Consider the following 19,861-nt stretch of genomic DNA (forward strand, 5'->3'; position numbering starts at 1 on the left):
GTGATAAGCTTCTGTTTGAAATAATTGATTAGCTCCTTAATTCCATACACTGCATTATTCCCTTTTGCCATGTAAGATGACATATTCACAGGTCCTGGGCATAGCATTGAGATGTGGACATCTTTGGGAGGTTATTTTACTTCCTTCCTTTTTTTTTTTTCTCAGTACTGGAGAAGGAACCCAGGGCCCCAAACATGCCAGGCAAGCATTCTACCACTGAGCTACACCCTTATCACCATTAAGAGGCCATTATTTTGTCCACCATACCTTCAATTATAATCTTCTTTGATCAGGAATATAATGTAGGTTTACATAAATTGATACCCTTCAAATACATGAGAATTCTGTCACTGTTTTATTCACATGACACCAACTAAATGATACCTATAGCAGATCTTGTCACACGATTTATTTGTCCAATAATAGATCTCCTCTCTGCTGCCTGTGGAAGGGACAACTGTGGGCAATTCTGTTTGTATCACGTGATCCTTCTGTATAGTCAAAGCTGATTGAACCAGCAAAGGATGCTTGACCTTGGGAGACGATGAAATGACTTGTCAGTATTTCACTAAATTTTTTCCTAAGAACTTAAGGGGAGAGGTATGGATAGCTATTATTAGTGACTGCAGAACTCTGGAGCCTAAAACTATTATAGAATTATAATTGGAATTGGCAACATGGTAATTCAATGCCACATGGAAGTCAGAATTTGGAAGGAGCTGGTCGAGGCAGAGGGTCTATGAGAGACAGCTGAGCACCTTACAGTGAGAGGCTGAGATGCAAGATTTTTCAGCCCCAAAGGGAGATGTGGCAGTTTTGAGAAAGTTCCTGTTTCTTTAGCATTGGTATTCTTAGGAAAAATAATGTTCTAAGCAAGATTATAAAAACTAGAACCTGTGATAGCAAAGAGAATTAAAAATCTAAATGGCTTGTTCTTAATATTTTTATAAAGTCATCGCAGCTTTCTCTTATTGAGGTAACAGAGCAAATGGAGAAATGAAAATGAAAAATAATCTAAAATCTCACCATCTTAATGTTTCCGACTTTCTTTTACAAATGACAACACGGAAAGTTCCATAGGGAATGAAAGTGCATCAGTTAGAAAATTTTTTTGGCTAAAATTAGCAACAAACCCAGTTAATGTCAGCTAAACTCCAAAGGCACTTCGTTTTACTGAACAAGAAGTCTGGAGGTCACTCCAGGGACTGCTCTGAGGCTCCATAATGTCATCAGAGATCTCTGCCCTCCCCAGAGGAGAATGTTCTCATTTATTGGCTTCTCATTCTTATTGTCATTGCCTCATGGTCACAAGATGGCTGCTGCAGCTTTAGGTGTTTTTGCTTCACATCAGCTTTCCGAGGTCGAATGAAGAGGCAAGTACATAAGGACTTTATTCCTCTGAGTCTCTGTTATCTATCTGAGAAGAGAGCCCCTCTCCCGCCAGCAAACTTTACCCTGCCTCTTTGGCTAGAACAGGCTCACATACACATCTCCAACCCAAGCTGTTAAAGGCTTAGACCAAACTTGATTTGTCACCTATGGCAGGAATGGATTCCCCTTCCTTGAGATGCATGGGTTTCCACTGACCAAAGTTCTGTTAGCAAGGTAAGGTGAGGGGCCTGAGTGCTGGGTAGCCCACACATTGCCTGCTTCAAAAAAATGCTGACATGACTGAAAGGAGGAAGAAGAGGAGAAATCGTACTAGAACACTATGCCCTTCTTGTTTTTGCAAGAAAGCTCAGCCTTGCCTCTCACAGTGCTTGGTTGCTGGGACAACAGAAAGGCAATTTTCCTCTGATCCAAAGACTTCCTCCAGGTGCTGGGCTGAGGGTCTTGCCTGGGACTCACTCAAGGTTCTTCATCTTCAAATACCGTCTAAGAAATTCCTGTGGATGGCAACAGGCAGGGCCAGTGAACCCACCGGAGACTGCGAACAACTGATGAGGGCGCCCAGCTTTCTCCCTCCCACCTCGTCCCAGGCAATTTAAAATTCGAAATCATTAAATAACAATATCAACTTTTCCAAAAACGTTTTTTATAACTGCAACTTTTACAAGGCCGTGAAGTATATGCTTAGTCTATATTTTGGGTCAGACAGCCCAGTTGGTGCTGGGTTCTCTAGTCTTCTATGTCAGCCCCAGAAACCAGGATAATGCAAAAACATGGTTATCATCTCAATGCTTTCGGAGTTAACTCAGACCCTGGAAGGGCAGCGCTCCCAGTGTATAGCCCTAGTCAGCTTCAGTAACAGTCACTCTGCAGCCCACACACAGAGAGCTCCAGGGGAATGTTTGATGTTGTTGTCATCGGTCTCAAAATTCTTTCAAAATGCAAAGAGATCATGTCATTGACCCAAAGATGAAAAGCTAAAAAGAGAGAAATGGAGAGAGGGGACGGGTAAGACATTCACATTTTTTAGCCTCCTCCCTGTTTCAGATACAGGATGAACAGCACATAAGCATGTGCTGCTACTTTACTCCTTACGACCAGCCCACGAGGTAAGAATGATCACAGTCACTTGTCCAGTGGGGAAATCAAAGTTCAGAAAGTTGTGCAAGAAACCAAGTTAGTAAGCAGCTGTGAACGCAGGTCTGTCTCACTTACCTGAGCCATATCTTCCTTGAGAGTATGTGCTTTTGGGGTTGGGGATTTAGCTTAGTGGCAGAGCGCTTGCCTAGCACACAGGAGGCCCAGAGTTTAGTCCTTGACTGGTGGTGGGGGACAATGCATGCCTTTTTGTTTCTTGTTAGATTTATAGGGCCAAATATTTGTTCTGTGGGTGAAAGCTTTAACTGGGCAGAAAAAAAAGGGCATCAAAGCCACTAATGCCAGATTGCTGTTGATATCCTGAGAGGCAAATATGATGGTTGTGTTTTTGGATAACTGTCAATCATTTACAGCTGGAGAGTTACAAAGGTGAACAATGTTATTTCTGTCCACAGAGAACTGATGGATGAGTAGGGGAACAGAAACTGAACAAATGATTACTGTCCCAAGTGGTAACATACATGGTGTAGAGTTAAACACTGGAAAAGCCCCATGTGGAAGAGGATGGAGGGAGAGCCGTGGAGGATACGTAGACACTGGTTGAAGGACAACTAGAAGCTTGCCAGACAGAGAGTTCTGGGGAGGGCATTTGAGGCCGAGGACAGTGGGTGCAAAGGCAGGGAGGTTTGAGAATTCTAAATTGCCAGCTCAGAAAATTTAAAAATGAGTGGCAGAAAATGAATCCCTATGGAAGCACAAATACCAGATCCTTGAAAAAAATGTTTACCTTTTTTTTTTTAGGACAAAAATAATAATTCTGCAGTAACAGGATACTACTGAATAAGAGATGACATGAAAATATAGAGGTCCAACATCAATTAATATTTTAAATATTCATGCCTGTAAAAAATTGGAGATGACCTAAATGTCCAGCAATAGAGGATTGGTTAAATCTATTTTTATGTACACAAGTAAACTATGCAAGTATTTAAAAAAGAATAAGGCAGATCTATATGTCCTAGATCAGCAGGAAGAGCTAACTGTTTATTTGAGCCGTGCAAGCCCTTGGTGGTGAGGGTGAGGCAAAAGGAAAGCGAGTCCAGAGAAGCTGCAGTCGGCTACCACACTGACTAGGTGCAATCAGCCCTTCACGCTTCTGTGAATCTCTGGGCCCTGAACCAGAAGCAGGGATGTATGCCTTGCTGCGTGGTGTTTGGGCCCCAAAGTAGAGGGACAACTTGGTGCCAGAGGAGCACTAAATAAGAGAAAAACAAGGAGGCTGTTGAGGGAATTGAAAAAGGATTCTAGGATTTTTATCCAAATACATACATTGCCTGGCTACTAAGGCTGCCAATATAACTGTATCATTGTGTCCTACGTTATATATCAATGAGCTGTTTTAAAAAATGTATCCCAAGAGTTTTTAAATTTTATGGACACTTTATATTTTGGCACAAAACAAGCTTCAAAATGTACTCTTCATGAAAAATGGTATAAAGCTGTGTGTATAATATTCTAACACTGGATAAAGTAAAGGATATGTGTGCTTATTTCTGCACAGAATTCTTTTGGAAGGCAACCTGAGAAACCAGTAGCATTATTTGCCCTTTGGAGGGGAAATGGCGTGTTTGGGGGATCAGACTCACTTTTTACCACATACTTTCTTGTGCATTTCCAATTTGGTACTGTGTCAAGCAACTACCTATTAATGTATAAACTTACATTACTGTGTCAGTCTGTTTTTACTACTATAACAAAATATCACAGACTGGATCATTTATAAATAACAGAAAGTTGTTCTCACCATTATGGAGGCTGGTGAGTCCAAGATCAAGGCACCAGTGGATCTGGATTCTGTGTCTGCTGGGGGCTGCTCTCTACTTCCAAGATGACATCTGTTGCTGTGTCTTCCAGAGGGAACACACATTGTATTCTCATGTGATGGAGGGATGGAAGGGAAAAAAAATGCTGCCTTAAGTCCCTTTATGCCTACCCTAATCCCATCCACAAAGGCTCTACCCTCATGCCTTGATCATTCTTAAAGTCCCCACCTATTAATAGTACCATGTTGGCCATTAAGTGGAACATTCAGAGTATAGTAAACAAAGACATAACATTTTAATATTAGAAAGAGCATAAGGCAGTAGTGGAGAGGATTTTGAAGATCATGAGATTCTACAAATATATATGAGCATCGGTATACTGGGGTGAATACTGAAGTAGCAGAGCTCTGCTGTCCATCCAACGAAGAAGACAGGTGATCTTTTGGGTGCCAAAGTACTCACATGTGCCATGCAACTCTAAGCAGTCCAGACAACAAATCCGTGCCTGAGTACACGGTTCTTAGTGCTAACCCCCTACCCAGGAGGCCTCCATTTCTCATTTTTAAATTGTTAAAGTTGAGCTTGAACAGGTCTACCAAACTTTTTCTATAAAGGGCGACTAGTAAATATTTTAAGCTATGCATGCCAGACCGTCTCTATCATAATTATTCCACTCTTCTGTTGATTCACAAAAGGAGTTGTAGACAACATGCCAACAAATGACATGGCTAGGTTCCCGTAAAAATTTATTGGGAGCTGGGTATATAGCTCAGTTGGTAGAGCGCTTGCCTTGCCCTGGGTTCAATCCCCAGCACTGCAAAACAAAACAAAACAAAACAAAACAAAACAAAACAAAAAAAAAAGAAAGAAAGAAAAGAAAAACTTTATTGGAAGTCTACTGGAAGTCCCAATAGGACTTTGAATTTCATAACATTTTTATGTGTCATGAAATATTTTTCTTCTTTTGATACTTTCCCATCCTTTAAAAATGTAAAATCCAGGGGCTGGGTTTGTGGCTCAGTGGTAGAACACTCGCCTAGCACATGTAAGGCACCGGGTTCCATCCTCAGGACCATGTATAAATAAATAAAATAAAGATACTGTATCCACCTACAACTAAAAAAAAAGGTAAAATCCATTCTTAGCTTGCAGGTCATGCAAAAACGTGCAGCGGGCCTTCTTTGGCCTACACCTGAAGCATGCTCATTCCTTAGTTAAAAATTGTTCCCATTTTGAAATTCCAACTGTTTCTGTAAAGCTCACTGCCCTCCGAGGAGTAGTTGGCACTAGGACCCAGCTGAACTAGACCAAGAGGGGTCTGCCTCTGATTGCTTGATTTGCATTTCATTTTACTTCCTGTTTGTTCTCCTTCCTGCTGTCATACTTAATCTTGCTGCATTGTGTACTGATGGGAAATGAACTTCTGGGCTGCAATGAAGATCACAAAAGAAGATTTAATTCCTATGTGACTGCTGGTTAATTCATTTCTGGATGTTAGAACCACTTTATAAGCCCCGAACAATATGCCATATGGAATATCATTATGTGCTCCCTAGAGCTTCTGTTTTTGCCATCTGTCTGTGACTTCCTGTGTGATTTCTCTGGCAGGGGGGGATTCATCCATCAGAAATGCTTCCATACTGCAAATTTTGAAAACCCAATCTTAAACGTTTGCCTCTGAAGTTAGATGTATATTTTCAAAGCATCATGTGTTTGAAGCACATTAATAACGATCTCTACTGTGAGGTCACAAGAGTGTATCAGTGTCTATCACCAAGGCAACACTCACACACCAACACTGCTAAGTTTCCACCAACAAATCTTTAACATCTCTCATTTGGAGGACTCTGACACAATTCGAACTTTGGCATTCTTCCTAAACTAGGCTTCTGTCCTCAAATACAACCAGACTTTTCCATCCTTAAAGGTGGGAGCTGTATTCGTTCATTTTGTTTTTGTGCCCTATTTCCTAATATAACATCTAGCAGTTAATAGGAGTTCATCAAATCTGTGTTGACATCAACTAAAAAGTTTAATTACACACTGCAAGTTTCTAGGTCATATCTCCAAGCAAAATCAATGCCAAGGTTGTCAGTGCATGTAACACTGGCTGTTGGTTGCTAAGATATGAATTGATTGTTATGTTGTCTATGTGGTTGGTTATGAAAATATATAAAATACATATTTATATTATGAGGATGAGTGAGATGCTCAGAAACAAGATCTTCAGACAAATGCATGTTCTAGATTGCCCAGGATCACTGGTGTGAGTGAAAGGGATTTGACCTCTGAGTGATAAGATCTCAATTTAAATCTTAGCTCTTTACAATCTCTAAAAGTAAAATAGAGCACTTACTTCTCCAACCTATTTTGGTCTCTTCCTAATAAGAACAATAATCCCTTCCCTACTATTTCAAAGAATTGATCTAAGAAGTGGTGTAAATGACAAAAATGTGCAAATGAAAATAGAATGCAAACACAGAATGTGTTCATTCATGTGCACATTCATGGCCCACCACGGATAAAGCACTGGGAAATACAGCCGTGGAAAACACAGAAGTAATTGCTTAGGCCAACAAATAAGAGGCACACATAGGAATAGCTTTCAAGGGAAGGGGCATACGAATCTGGTGGTGGTCAGGTTGACCATGCAGATTCCTCCAAAGACATTCTGTTGTGACAGGTAAGGTGCTCTGGCCACTCCCAAATTCCCCAGAAGGTTATTATGCAGGTGGTTATGGTTCAGAGGGGAAGATAGAAAAGAAAGTTAATAATTAATTTCTTACCAATTTTAGATCCTCAAATAGGCCTGCGATGGTTTGTTGAGGTGTTTCTAGGCTGTGTGGAAGAGGAAACCCGTAAGATGATGAGATCAGGATGTGTACACCAAGGTACAAGGGTGTTTTCTCCCCTGCCCAAATACTTCTGATGACTCTACTCCTAGATCTCTCTCAAGAGTTGACATATTGGTTAATTAAAAAAAAAAAAAAAAAAAAGCAATGGTTCATACAAAGTAGAAATTTATTTCTCTTCCTTGAAAACAAAGTCCAGATAAATGGTCCAGGACTGGGTTGATGGCTCCATAAGTCTGTCAAGAGACTTTCAGTTCACCTTTCCATCATCTCTAGGGTGGTGCTCGCACGGCTCATGGCCCAAAATGGCAGCTATAGCAGCCCCAGTCATAGTATCCTTCCAAGCAGCAAGATAGAGACAAGAAAGGGCAAAGGGAGAACCAGCTGTCTCTGACTAAGGCTTCCTAAAAAGTTGCCATGTCTTCGTGCTTTATCTCAGTGGCCCATATTTAGTAATATTGGCTCACTGTCTGCAAGAAGGTGCAGAAATGTATTTGTTATTCTTTAGGTAGCCCATGCCAAGGTAAAGATCAGTATTTAAATTAGTAAAGTGTAAAGGGAGAATAAATACGGAGGTAGGCAGCCAAAGCAGGCTCAGATGGGAGCCTGGGGCTTGAAGCTGTTTTCTCTGTGCCTGGGCCACAGTGCATCCAGCCACCACCTGCTTGCAAAATACCAGAAGAACTGGCACAGCAAAGAGACAGTGGGGCTGATGGGCAACCAGCCAGAGACTGCAGCTCATGGGTTTCCAGTCACACATTTTCTAAGTTTACAGCATCTAAGTATCCTCTGGTCTGTGTCTTCTGAAGTTCATTTCCATCACAGTATCAGGACTGATGAGAGGCAGAGGCAACTGTTTAGAACATGATCCGAATCCCAGAACTGAGACCAAATAGCCCTGTGACCCTTGGTTGGTAACTTGGCTGCTAAAGGCTTTTGTTTGTATTTCTTAACGTGGAGATAATTCCTATTTGGCTTCCTCCCCCATGGGTTATTTAGCTCATCAAATGTATGTGAAGGGCTGTTGAACTTCTGGGTGAGATGTGAGATTCATATGTAAATTATTTTGAAAAAGATCCATCAAGCGTATGTTAAGGATTAATGAAAGTATCTGAATTATTTAAATCGGGTTCATATGCCTAAAAACTTTAATTTAAAATTTCCTATTAGCAGGTGCTATGAATAATTAAAGTTTCCTATTTAATCTGAAGGAAATTTCTTCCACTGAATTTTTAATAAAACACCCCAATGGTGGATCTCTCAGCTATTGCCTCCACTTCTTCCTGATTAATACAGTCCATTAACACTAGAAGTCATATTTCTCAAAGCTGATCTTCTTTCTGAGAAGCCTGTCATTTCTTCTTTTTATCCTCTCATCCAGAGGTAACCCTTTCCTTTAGATGTACATTTTCAGGTGTGGCTGAAGAGGGATGGGGAGACCCACATAGCTGTGCTGATTGGACTGACTCTAGATGGATGATGATTGACCACATGGGCCCTTTAATGCTGCTCCTGCCCTTCCGCCTCCAGGTGACCGTCTGTCCCTCCTAAGACAAATTTCCAGGAGTCCCTCAGTCTAGGCTCATAAGGTGGATTGTGCTCTCTCAATTGCTAAGCAAACAGAAGGCTTCAGAAGAGAACTCGAGCTGCACATGTCAACGCCACATACTCTCTTTCTCTCCAGTTACGAGGAACACCCCTGTCCCCAGCTGCTGTAGTCTGGATCTAGCACGTCCTCCAAGACCTGTATATTAAGGGCCGAGTCTCCAACTTGGCACTCTTGGGAGGTGGTGGAACCTTGAAGAGGTGGGGTCCAGTGGGAAGGTTTTATGTTACTGGAGGAGCGCCCTCAAAGGAGACCGTAGGGCGCTGGTCTCTTCCTCTTTCTCTCTTTTTCTGTTTGTAGATGTGAGGTATTCCTGCCATGATGTGCTGCCTTGCCACAGGCCCAAAAGCAATGGAGCCAACCAATGTTGGACTGAAGCCCCTGAAACTATGAGACAAAATAAGCCTTTTCTCATTGCAGGTTGATCGCCTCAGGTGTTTTTTTAATAGGAATGGAAAGCAGACTGGCACGCCTGCCAAGGTCAACCCCACCATCTGTCCCTTCTCCCCCATGCCCCTCATCTAGTCAAAAACTTTGTTCTAGGAATTCTTCCTCTTTCCTGCATGCCACAGACTGTCTCACCATCCCACCCCACTGCTTACTCCAAGTCAGTTACCCTGGCCTTCTCGTTGTCCCGGGAGCAAGCCAGGAGGGACCCTGTCTCAAGTCATTTTATCCCTTGTCCTTTTAGGCACGCTTTTCCCTGGATACTTACTTGCCATTTGTCCCTCCCTCCTTCACTCCTCCAACTCTATTATCTTTCTTCTTAACACTTCTTGCCTTCCACCTACTTTATATTCCAGATTTGTATTTTCATTATCTATTTCCCCCCTTTAAGCTCCATGAAGGCAGGACTTTTTTTTTTTTTTTTTTTTTTTTTTTTTTTTGGTGGTACTGGGGATCGAACTCAGGGCCTTGTGCTTGTGAGGCAAGCACTCTACCAACTGAGCTATCTCCCCAGCCCCTAGGCAGGACTTTTTTTTATCATTCATCATTCTATCCCCATGCCTAGAACACTGCCTGGCACACAGTAGATGCTCAATAAATAAATATGTTGTATAAACAATAAAACTGTCATTAGTTAAACCATTTTGGAAATACACTTTTCTTAATCTGATATTTTAATCTAGAATTAATGAGTTCAGTTGTATGTGAGTATTACCAGATTTTAAAGAAGAATTGGAAGTGCTCCCAATGCCCCAAAGGAGAGTACATCTATTTCTTTTAATTGAGAGGTTAGTTTATGTCTGATATTTTACATGGATTATCTCATTTAATCCTCCCAAAACATTTTAAAGAAGATATTATTATTCTTATTTTGTAGAGGAGGAAACAGAGGCTTTAGAAAAATTATGTAAATTTCCCAAGGGCATCAACTGGTAGGTGATAGGACTGGCATTTGGGCACAGGCAGTTTGACTGAAAACTCTACATTCCACATACTGCTTCCATGAGTCATTGCCAAGTAAGACTGCTCAGAAACTAGCCGAGAAACGGCATGCTCATTATTTCTCTTAACACAGCTCTGGTGTACATGCACATGGTTCTAAAACAGTGCCAGGCAAATTGAACCTGAGAGTTCAGGGTACTTTATTTCACAGATGTCTCAGTCCCCATGCAAGCAAGACCCGGGGCTGAGCTCCATATACAGCCCTGCAACTAAGATTAGGCATGTGCTGGCATTCTTGCCCTACCTTTAAAACTCTCCCGTCACCCAAATTGTGCTCATCACTCAAAGCTGCACAAATATCACCTGCTCTATTAAGCCAGAAGACAACTCTTTTTCTGACTCATTTATAGCTCTCTGTGGCTGCTAACACCGATGTGATTGATGATGGTCTGTACAGGTATCATTTTTCCAATGTAGACCGTAAGCCAGTGAGCAGGGACCCTGCCACACATCTCTGGCTTCCACAGGACTGAGCACAAGACTCCAACTTGTACTTCAGGAATGAATTCTGGACTCATGTGTAGCCTTGTTTCAACCTATTCACTCAAATAACTATCCAGGACTGATAGACAAAGCCCTGTCCTAGACGTGGGTGAAATGGTAGTTGACAGGAAAACCCAAATTGCTTTCCAAACAGAACCCCCTTCTAGTGTCTAGGGCGCAGATGGACACTGAAGCGTGAATAGCGAGAAAGGCTTTGCAGAGGCCTGAAAGAGCTGCGATCAGCACTGAGTCCCTCCTTTGGGTTGTGTTGAATGAAGTCCTGCCTTGAAGGACATTTGAAGGGAGCCTGCGGCTGAGAAGGAAGCAATGTCTTCAAGAACTAGATGCAGAAGCCAGCTGCAGTAGTACACACCAGCAATTTGGGAGGCTGAAGCAGGAATGTCACAAGTTCTAGAACAACATCAGCAATTTAGCAAGACTCTGTCTTGAAATAAAAAATAAAAAAGACCAGAGTTGTAATTCAGCGGTCAAGCACTCGGGTTCAACCCCCAGTTAAAAAACCAAAAAAAAAAAAAAAAAAAAAAAAAAAGAAACTGGAGGCTGGAGGCTGAGCATTCCAGGTGGAGGAAGCAGTGAGCACATACATCTGGAATGGGAGGTGACCCACAGAGCTCAAGAGTGGAAAGGAGCCGGGCGTGGTGGCCCATGCCTGCAATCCCAGCAACTCAGGAGACTGAGGCAGGAGGATCATGAGTTCAAAGCCAACCTCAGCAAAAGTGAGGCATTAAGCAATTCAGTGAGACCTTGTCTCTAAATAAAATACAAAATAGGGCTGGGAATGTGGTTCAGTGGTTGAGTGCCCCTGAGTTCAATCCTCGGTACTCCCCCTACCAAAAAATAAAGTAAAATAAAAGAGTGAAAAGGGGCCAATGGACTAAAACTGGGTGAACAGGAGAAAATAGCAAAGGAGATATGTAACAGCTGCACTTGAGAAACTATTTTATTTTTCAAAAATAAACTAACTCTGCATGCCCCAACATTTGGGAAGAAAGATTTATATTGTTGTAAAGACAGATTCTTCCCTGCTGCATCATATTTCAGAATCTGATATGATGCCAATTTATACAATAGCTAGATTATTTATTTAACAAGCCAACACACTATCAATAACTATAGCACAGCATTTCCAGGACTCAGCATATCCTCTATGTATTTCCATAAGGCATGCTGTGCCAAATACTGTCCCAAATCATCACTACAAATTCCATTAACTGTAGGGAGTCGTGACAATAGTCGAAATAATTTGTTAATGCACACTTTGCTTTATTATGCCTAAAATTTCACTGGTGTAGATTTTCTGCGTATAATTAACTGCTTACCGAAGTCCTGCCTACAGTGCTGTCTGCAACAGCGCTCATCTGTGAACTATTGGTTAACCTATCTGCTGTGGGATGAACGCAGAAATCTAGAGTCATTAGATGCTTTTAGAACACTTTTATACCTCCAGGGAATCCAAGCACCAGGTCAACGTTTGCATGGTGGTTTTCAGTTCAAGTTTTCTGTTGAAGTGTGTTTTGATAACCCATGACAGAATGCCACCTTGGAGTGACAAAGAGCTTCACCCTTGACTTCACTGAGATAGTCTGGCTATGAAAGAAACATGGCAGCTGAAAGACAAAGAGGCCAGTGTGTGATGTGCAAGGCTGTCCTCTTTATTATTTTACTATATGGAAGCTGATTATGAACACGTGTTAACAATGTTAACATGTTAACAGGTGCATGTTGAGATATGATGGCTACTGAGGAGGAAAGTCTGCTGTAGAGTAAAACTGGTGTTTCAGCAAGATAAGAAAACAGTTCTTCAATTTTTAAAAGATGTTAAAAGGGCATCCACATTTTCTTATTATCTGCTATCCTTTTAATTTTAATAATCTTAGTACTACATGAGAGGAAGGAAAGCAACATTGTTTTTTAATGAAAGAAACAAATGAAAATGTAAAAATAAGTTAGAAATTTGGAATAATATTGATCTATAATGTTATGACATTAACTAAACACTGTCAATGAAGTAGAGATGAACAGATATGTCACACCCATGAAAAGTTATAATCACTTTGTGAATATGAAGGAACATTATATTTTCTATAGATAGAAAATTCTCAGATCTAAAATCAATTTCTTCCATCCAAAGATAATATAAATTTAACTAAAAATTGGCAAATCATTAAAACTGGCTACTAGCGAAGGGTTCAAGATAAATCATCTCAGATAATAGTTAATAAATACCCTGAGCTTGCTAAAATTGCTTTTATATATTTTTTAAATTTCTGTCAACAATATCACAGTGTCATAGCTCTGTGACACTGTTTTGTCTGGTATGAGTTATTAAAACTAAATATAGAAGCAATTCATTTGTTTTTGTTTTTTATTTTTGTTTTGGTACTGGGGATTAAACACATAGGTGTTTTACCACTGAGCTACATCCCCAGAACTTTATATTTTATATATTTATTTTTTATTTTGGGACAGGGTCTGACTAAGTAGCTTAGGGCTTCACTTGCTGAGGTTGGCCCCAAACTTGCAATCCTCCTACCTTGGCCTACCGAGTTGCTGGAATTACAGGCATGTGTCATCATGCCCAGCTAGAAACAGTTTTACACTTATTCTCTATAAATTATGCTGGCATCAACCCAACGTGTAATAGTTAAATTAACAGGGAAGAAGCAAGCTCATTTTTCACATTAAATATTTTAAATAGTGAAATGCATATAGGCATTTGTTCAAAATGTTCATTTACATATCGATGTTTAACCCAAGATTATTATTTGCTTCTTAACTTTTTTTTTGGTTATAATTGCAGAACACAAAACTATGATAGAACCTCAATTTTCCACATTAAATGACTATACGTATGCTTTCAATGAACAGTCTGTACCATTTTTATATTTGTTTTTCCCCATATATTTCTTTTGACTATATTTGCTGAAATATAATTTATCTGATGGCTCTAATAATTAAAAACAAAAAACTTATTTTATATACCATCTTAAATTTCATTTTTCTCGTACTTTGTTTTAAATTCAATTTCCCAAAGTACATGTTGGTGACAAATTGGAAGTGAAAATAAGCAAATAAACAAAACACCTTATCTACACCTCATATCGTTGGAAAAGTACTGGCATAGGAGACATTCTATATGTGCTTTTATGCATTTAACTAACCTTATTTATTAGTTGATGGACTAAAATCTTTGTTTTTCATTTTTGAACCAAATCCAAAGCCTTCTTAATATACTTTATTTATCTGAAAAACAAATACAAATGTGGAAAATTACTTTCTATAAAAATATTTTTGTAATTAATTAGTACTTAGAAACCACTGATCCCCTGAAATTGGGATTTAAAAAGGCTTCCTCTTTGACTGTGGTTTACTTCTGCCTGTTTTTGAACTCATGTAAATGGACCCCAGTGGTTTCTTTGGATGTCACTTCTTTCTTGCTGGACCTGTAGTTGAAAGTCTCACTGTCCCTAGAGCAGAGCTTACATATGAGGCGGGCACTGCCAACAGAGCTTTCCTGAGCAATCTCTCCCACCCTAAGGGTGAACACATTATTTCCTTTTTTTATTGCCGTGGGTGCTGGGGATTGAACCCAGGTCCTTGTCCTTGACAGGCAAGCACTTTATGAACTGAGCTATATCCCCAGTCCAACAAATTATTTCTTAAAGTGTGTTTATATTTCCCATCCAGTTTCCTGGCCTAGGCCCATTCTTTGTCCTTAGTTGGCTTCCTATCTGTATTACTTCCTGTGGGTTGATTTTATGTTTCAGTGCCTCTTCATAACTATCTGTGGTCAAGGCTGTGTAAAGCAGCCATTTATTCCTTTTTAATTATTTTTTAGTATCCTATCATGTGAATATGCCCCCATTTATTTATCCATCCTATTGCTGATGGACATTTGAGTATTTCCTTTTGGAGGCTATTATGAATAGTGCTGCTGTAAGCATTCTCATACATAGCTTTTGGTAGACATACCATTCATTTCTTAGGGGTATTTTCCTAGGAGTGGAACTCCTTGGGTCACTAAATGCTATGTTTAACTTCAACAGATACTACAAGTAGTTTTCCAAAGGAGTGTACTGATTTCAGTCTCACTAGCAGTATTTATGAATGCCAGGTACTTCATTGTACCTCAGATACTTAGTATTGACAGTCTTCTTAACACCAATTATTCTGGTAAGTGTGTAATGGTGTAATTTTAGCTGCAAATTCCTGATGCTAATGTACAATCAAAATACTTGATGATTTGTGTTCGTTCCCGGTTTATAGTATCCAAAACACTGAAATAAAAAGAAAGCATTTGAAAACTTTTTATAACTATTTGATAAATAAATTTTATGTCTGTTGATTCTAATAAAAATTGGGACTTATATTTTAATTTTTATATTTATATTCATATATTTAATGGTGTGGGGGGGGGCAGGGGCATTTGGGATTAAACCCAGGGGTGCTTTATCACTGAACTACATCCCTACCCCTTTTTATTTTAAGACAGAGTCTCACTAAATTTCTGAAGCTGTTCTTCAACTTGTGATGTTCCTACCTCAGCCTCCTGAGTTGCTAGGATTACAGGTGTGAGCCACAGTGCCCAACTCTTAATTTTACATTTTAATCTGTTTAACATATTACTATAATTATAATTTACTTGTCAATTAATTACCTTTTTTGTATTTTGTAATAGCATCAATCTGAGATTGACTGGAAATTTTTTTAAAAAATTCCCTTTATCACAGGCACTGAAATATAAAATCATCCTTCAAGGAAGCAATGTAAATGTAAAGCAAAAGGGACAAAGAATGGCGCCTCACCCAGCAAACTGTATGGGAAATATAGGCATACTTTAAAAAATATTTTGTTCACCTAAAAAGTATTTTGTTCACCCTTAGGGTGGGGTAGATAGTTCACCGAAGCTTTATCAGCAATGCTCTTTTGGTAAGTAAGTTCTACTTACTGGAGATGGAGATAGTGAACCTTTCAACGACAGGCCCAGACAAATCCAGATCAGGTTGACAGTTCTGCTTGGTGCTTTGAAAGATTCAACTCATGTTCTGAGTCCATGCTTACTACTACTGTCTGGCAATGATTAAGCTTCCTGTGGTGCTTTGCTGACTGGGCTGTATACAAGATACCATAGGCTGGTATACAACCTTTGTGGCTTATAAGCAACAAAAATTTATTTCTCACACTTCTGGAGTCTGGGAAGTCCAAGATCAAGATGCTGGCACATCCGGTGTTTGGAGAGTCCTCCATTTCTAGTTTATGGAGGTGCTTTCTTTTCATGTCTTCACATGGGAAGACGTGAATGAATTCCCTTGGATCTCCTTCATAAGGACACTAATCATATTCATGAGGGCGCCACCCTCATGACCTCCCTATCTCCCCAATTCCCCACCTTGACGTATCGCCACATTCGAGTTAGGATTTCAACACAGGAATGTTGGGGAGGCCTAAACTTTCAGTCCATTTCAAGGTGATAAGCATATATAGAGGTTGTGCTTCAAATTAGATTTTTTTTTTTTGTCAAGTTGAAGAGAAGCTTAGGAAATGAAGGCCCAGAGAAATTCATGAATTATCAGTTACACAAGTACTTTTTGTTGGATTTAAAATTCAAATTCAAAATTTTGTTTGCACTTTTTAAGTTATGAATGGGTATCCTTAACATTATGAATTGATAAATTATTAGCTTGAGGTAATTAGATTTTAAACTGGAAATGAGAGGAGTAACCTTTAGCATTCTGTAATGTTAAGGCCTGAAACATTCTAAAAAAGCATGTGGTAATAAACTTTCAATGGAAGCTGGATTCCTCATATCTGCAGAGTACAACTAGTGCCTGAATAAGTTGGATTTTCCCTCAAACTCCATATTTTTAACTACAGTGACTTAAGAATTGATAATTTGTGATTCATATTCTACAGATTTATCATGGCACAGTAAATAGAAAACTCAGTGTTAGAGGTCATGGAATCAATTTTTTTTCTGGTACTTTTAGGCTATGTTACCTAAATCAAATGACTTAACATCTCTGAGTCTTGGCCTCCTTGTCACAAAAATGGAGATAATCCAGCTCAGCATCACTAGACTGATCCTAAAAGATGTCGCCAAGTAGTCTGACAAAGAGAAAGATTGCCAGAATTTTATTGAGTATTATTTTAATATCCATATGAGACAGTATGTGAATAAATAAATTATAACTTATACCCACAGAACTCTAAGAACTTTAAATCTCAGCAGGAAGGTATTGGAATATTTAAAGCCAAAGAAATCCAAAAATGTAATAAATGGAATCCAGCCAAGTGAACCATGGAACACCTATCCCATTTGAAGTGTGGAGTCACGGGCCCAGAAACCTCAAATAGGTTTAAGATATAAAAAAAAAAAAAAAAAAAAAAAAAAAAAAAAAAAAAAAAAAAAAAAAAAAAGAAGGAAATGCCCCATCTGGGTGACCAACAAAAATCCAGTCAACAGCTCCACCAGGTCACTCTGTAACCTCAAGCAAGCAAAGAAAGCAAGTTCAGAAAGTAGCGTAAAACAGTAACCACTTCCCCACTCCAAATTATGAAGAACAATGGAGATTTCTTAGCAAGTAAGCATCACTCATCCCTGGGAGAATTTAGAATTAAGAAGAGAAATGACCAAGAGAATAAATTATTTGTGGTCTCTTTTCTGTTGCTAATAGCACAGCCTGGGCGAGTTATAAAGAAGTTTATTTTAGTTCCTGATACTGGCCCAAGGTCGAGGGTTTACATCTGATGATGACCTTCTTGCTGGCAGAGTCCTGAAGCAGCACAAGCATCCAATGGTGAGAGACAGGGTTTCTGTCCTGGTCTCTGTCCTCCTTAAAAAGTCTCAGGAACCTCATCCTGCCTATTGTATATCCCAATGGCCTCCCAAAGGCCCCACCTTTAAATAACAGAATCAGAATGTTTCTTCCTCTTCATACATCACAATGTGGGATTAAATTCCCACATGAGTTTCAGAGGGGACAAATTATATTTGATCCATAGCACATTTCTGTGAATATTTTGATGTGGAAGAATCAGTACATATTTGGAAGGAAGGCGGGTACACCATCCTTCCCTTCTCTACCTTTCTCTCTTTTGGTCAAGGAGTTTTTCCTGGAAGGGTTGAGAGCCTTAACCTTGTCACTATCACTTCCTTGCACTGTGCTCTTCAATAAATTCACTGACCTAAGACTCAGTTTCCTCATCTACATGATTCTACCCATCTGGAGCGTCATTGGAAAGATTAGAACATACATGGAATGTTGGTACAGAACAGATGCTTATTAAATACTAGCTGCTCTAATTATGTATTGCTGAGCAATAAATTACTGCAAAACTTGGTGGTGTGAAACAATAATATTTTTATTAAGCTCATGAATTTTGTGGATCAGGTATTCAAAAATGGCAGAGGAGGGACAGCTCTTCTCCACATGTCTGGAGTCTCAACTGTGGAATTTGAATGCGAGATGGCTTCTTTACTTCTGCCCCAGGTGCCTGGACTGGGTTGGCCCAATGGTGAAGTCCTCTGGGATTGTCACTGGGACATTTGCCTGTGGCCTCTTTTGGGCTTCTTTAGATCCCAGCAGACTCAAAGTAGTCAAACTTCTCACTGGCAGCTCATAGCTGCTGGTTAACATCAAAAGCTACCGTGGCAGTTTTAAAACATGGCCTCAGATTCTTGGCACTCCTTCCATTAAAATGTCTCTGAGAGAGGGAATGCATAAAGTCTAAAAGTCTGCCATTACAATACAAGTAATGCAGTAGTAGGAGGAGTAACAGATAAAACTATCAGAATTCCTTGAGGTGGGTAGTGTGTGACTGGGAGATTTGAAGATTTTTAGGTCTGGGTTCCCAATTGGTTTTGGTTTATAAAGATTCTTAGATAGGTCTCTTCTAATCCCCTGCCTGCCCCTCCCATCCTATCTAATAACTTCTGTCTCCTGAGGCAGTTTCTGCCCCTACTCTGGCCAAGACCATTGGCAAGTTCAGCTCCTGCCCCTGCTGGTTCTTTGACTTCCTGATCCATGATCATTCTTAGCCAGCACTTTGACTCCTTCTCTGTCTTCAATCTGGGCTGTCTGTTTTCTTCTGAGGCCACACTAATGAATGGTAGGCCAGGAAGAACAGGGAGCCATAGAGATTTGCAAGAGATTGCCAAGAACATTGATTTGAGTGCAGATTGCTTGGCATTTACTTTAAGGTTAGCACCAAGTAAGACTGTGTATTTGTTTCTTAAAACAAAAATATCTTGAAGACACTGACAACTTTACTTGAGTCAGCATTATCATTTTACATATGTGCCCTCACACGCATTTACATGTAATGGTTCTTTTAAGAAAGAACGCGGTTCTCGTTTCTCTTTGTTCTGGTAGGTATCACTGGCTCACACCACAGTCTAGCTAACCAATGAAGGACATTCCTGTTGTGGCTTATTGAAGATCCAACAGCTTTAAAGAGTTAATGTATTTCTGTCTCTGCCTGCTAGACAGGAGGTGGAGGATAATAGGAATGTGGACAAGTTCATGGGCATCTGATCCTGCCATCTCCTGATCACTCTAAGCACTCCTGACTCTGCCTGTCTTTCGTTTGGGGGTGATTATTTTTTGTTTATCCAGAAGAATCAGGAGACACAGTGAGTGAGGCTGTGCGAACCCGACACCCCATCTGAGTAAGAGCTCCGCTCTGCTGTACCCCAGCATTTTTCATCTGAATCATGTGGCGGTGGAGACCTAGAATTCCATAGGAACCTTTCCCCTTAGCTTTGCTTTTTTGTGTTCTCTTGGCACGCACCGATTTCACCTCTCAGCTTGTTAAGCGCCCTTGTTTTGAGCACTCTTGTTTTACTTTGTAATTTTTATGGCATTTATAATTGAGCTTCATAAATTCTGCTCCTTCAATCCTGGGGACTTTTGGACATCGTGTCTCTGTTTGAAGTCAGGTTGAGAGGAGCTTCTTCACATAAACTTTTTACTTTAAGAGTCCTGGAATTTCTCTAGAAACCAGGCGCTCACTGAGTCAGAATGAAACCATTTCAGAATGCCTCCCTAAATTGGATATGAAGGAGAGCTAATATGTCCACGGGGCATGCTTGAGTAACTAAGTTAATTGATGTTCAGTTAAGTACAGGGATTTTTTCTGCT

This window comes from Sciurus carolinensis, chromosome 10, assembly GCF_902686445.1.
Source record: "Sciurus carolinensis chromosome 10, mSciCar1.2, whole genome shotgun sequence".
NCBI classification, from domain to species: domain Eukaryota; kingdom Metazoa; phylum Chordata; class Mammalia; order Rodentia; family Sciuridae; genus Sciurus; species Sciurus carolinensis.